The following is a 3,528-nucleotide window of genomic DNA, read 5'->3' as shown; positions in this document are numbered from 1 at the left end:
CGCTTGGCCCCGCCCCAAAGGAAACCCGCCAGAGTTCCAGAGTGACAGAGTTCCTGGGTTCCCGAGTTCCCGAGTTCGAGAGTAAGAGAGAGTGCTTGTGCCGCCGCAAAGAGACAGCAGAGTTCTGTTTGGTGATTAGTTGGTCTTAGTTTATGAATCATTGTTCCTGAATAAAGAAATACAGCTTCCCTGCCCAGCCGTTGTCTCAGCGTCTCTGTTACCCGCCCGTGAAGCTAGCTAGCCCGGCCAGCTAGAGCCTCTGAAAATTTTAACAACAGTTCTATAAGGTGATCTATAAAGTTAAATAAAATATATAAAAAAGAAACTCTTGCTAATCTAAGGTGAAGTAACAGTTCCTAAAATTTCAAAGCATAAAGGAAAAATTATTAATTTGATAACATCAAACTAAGCTTTTCTAGGGGCATGATCAAGGAGTAACAGCAAAAAAAATAAAATAAAATAAAAACAAAAAACAACCACACAAAGCAACAGAGAAACCATCCAGAATGTTACAGAGAGCCACAGGTGGGTGCACTTTATGGAAGGGAGAAGCAAAGACACTCTACAAAGACAGTTTGAGCCAGGCATAGACACTAGGCAGCCTGTATCATTTTGAGTCACGGGCAGAAATCATAGGTGCAGTGTGAAAAGGTGGGTAAGAGCAGGGCACTGTTCTGAATCAAACAAAATGGACAGAGCAATATGAACATTGTGGGTGAACCAACACCAAAATGTCAAAAGGCCAAATATTAGACCAGAAACTCTAAAATGCCAGTCTTTGCTTCACCCTGGTTGGAACCTGAAGGAGAATTGTTAGGTGGGATGAGTCAGGAAGAGAGGGAAGAATGCTGGTTGACACACATGGAGCTGAAACTTGGGAGACAGTCAGAAAGGGAGAGCTCAAGGTGAAACTTGGACTGGGGATGGGGTATCACACTAAAACAAGGAACTCTGGGGAAGGAATGGAAGAGGAGGGCTTGGAGGGAGGTTGGGGTCCTAAGTTGGGGGTGAGAGTATTTTAAAGACACCCATGATGCAGAGCTGGGAAGTGGAGCCAAGGTGTAGACAATTGTGCTTAAACCATTAACCTCCTAATAAAATGGGGGGGGGGGGGATTAAGCATTTATGTTCAATTAAGTGTTCTATGACCAGTCAGAGATGGGGTGAAGGGAATGGGAGAAAACAGTGATCAATGTAAAGAACAACAATTTCACAGCATGCTAGCTACTAAGCAAACTGGTACAACCACTTCAGAAAAGCTCTTTGTATTTCCATACTAATGGTACAGAAGTCATAGAAAACTGCATCTGCATACCCCAAGGCACAGTAACTTCCTCTAGATATGCATGCTAAAGACAACCCATATGCCCCAGAAACATCAAATGATTAGTCACTAGATACTGCAACTGGATGTTGTCTATTGAGTAAAAAAATGTCACTGAAGCACTTATTTGGCTAACAGGGATTTATCAATACCATTCCCAGAAAACTTCTTTTTTCTTATTTATTTATTTCCCTTGTTTTTTTATTGTTATAGTTATTATTGTTGTTGTTACTGTTGTTGTCATCATTGTTGGATAGGACAGAGAGAAATGGAGAGAGGAGGGGAAGACAGAGAGGGGGAGAGAAAGATAGACACCTACAGACCTGCTTCACCACTTGTAAAACAACTCCCCTGCAGATGGGGAGCCGGGGGCTCGAACCCAGATACTTATGCCGGTCTTTGCGCTTCGTGCCATGTGCGCTTAACCCACTGTGCTACTGCCTGACTCCCTCCCCCCCTTTTTTTTTTGCTTTTTGATAGAAGGCGACAGAGAGAAATAAGAAGGGGGGGGGGAGGAAGACAGAGAGAAGGAGAGACACCTGCAGCACTGCTTCTCATGAAATTCATGAAGACTTCCCCCCTGCAGGTTTGAAATTGGATCCTCACACAAGGTAACAGGTGCACTCTACCAGGTCACCACCACCCAACCCCTGACTCACTCTTTACAATAACAATCACTTGAAGGAAATGTTTGAGGACAATGGAGAAGATAAAGATGTTTGTTTTTCTTTTGGATGAAAAATGTTCTACGGCAGTGGAAAATGAACAAACTGCAGTAATAGGAAGCACTATGAATAAGTATTAGAAAGATTGTCAGTTGGAAAACCAGCCCCATAAGACTAGCATGGTTGTATTAAAACAAAATCAAAACCAAGAATAAACCTCATTGTAGGCACACATGAGAAAAGTCTAAGGACAGAAATTAAGGAGATATAGTGGTGCACTTCATAACAAAGCCTCCAAGCATAGATAAATACCACAATCCGTGAGAAAGGGCTTATGTACACATGCATCCATAAGTTAGGGGGAAATATATACCTTAAAGCAACAGCGCACAATAGTTTTCAGTGAGTCAGTAAATGCAGCAAGCAAGTAGAAAGACCTAAAAAAGACACCATATAGTACCTAATCAAATAGTTTCTACTTAGACCTAGACACCCTCCTCACCTACTTCCTATTCATTTCCCTCAATCACTCCAAAGCTAACCTTGTCAGACAAAGTAAGGACTACAACAGTTGGATAAGGGCAAGAGACTGGCATATTTTAATGATGACTCTTCCATCACTACCAGGCCACCTCATCACCTGGGGCCCTAGTCTGGGAGTCCTGGGATTTCCACACAGACATGATGGTCCTAGACCTCTAACATATTCCTCTCTCCACTGTCACTGGCCATCTCCAATCAGGAACAACATAATGGACCCCTTTGTGGGCCCCCATAGGACCTTGCCCTCAATATGGATTAACAGTGGTAGGGACTGTTCCATTCTCCGAAGGGAGGTTGGGCAACATACTTTACCACTCGAGGAAGATGGGTCCTGAAATTAGTGCAGCCTGGAATGTTCCTAGCCTTGACCACACAATGCGAGCTCAGACCTACAAGAATGCAGAGGTTACATAGGCTCCTGTGCTGAAAATGGGCCCCATATCAAATCGATAGGGAGTCCAGCGATAGCGCAGAGGATTAAGCACATGTGGTGCAAAGCGCAAGGACCCTCTCATAAGGATCCCGGTTCGAACCCCCGGCTCCCCACCTGCAGGGGAGTCGCTTCACAGGCGGTGAAGCAGGTCTGCAGGTGTCTCTCTTTCTCTCCTCTCTCTGTCTTCCCCTCCTCTCTCCATTTCTCTCTGTCCTACCCAACAATGATGACATCAACAACAACAACAATAATAACAACAAGGGCAACAAAAAGGAAATAAATAAATATTTAAAACACTGCAAAAAAAAAGAAATAAAAAACTTTTTAAAAAGTTAACAATATTTATACACTTTTCCCATATTTGGGAACTACTCTCTTCCCTGATCCAGCTTTTTAGTCCTTTTTCCAACTATGATACCATCTACTCAGACAATACCTTGGGTCCACCTGCATGTTAGCTGTCAGACTCAGGCAAAAACTAATAAAGCCATGGGCCCCTTGGAATATACCTAAAATAGACCTACTAGCGTTTTCCAAAACGGAGACCCCAAATCTTCATCTGG

Source organism: Erinaceus europaeus, unplaced genomic scaffold (assembly GCF_950295315.1).
Source record: "Erinaceus europaeus unplaced genomic scaffold, mEriEur2.1 scaffold_840, whole genome shotgun sequence".
NCBI lineage: Eukaryota > Metazoa > Chordata > Mammalia > Eulipotyphla > Erinaceidae > Erinaceus > Erinaceus europaeus.
This window is presented reverse-complemented; position numbering follows the sequence as displayed.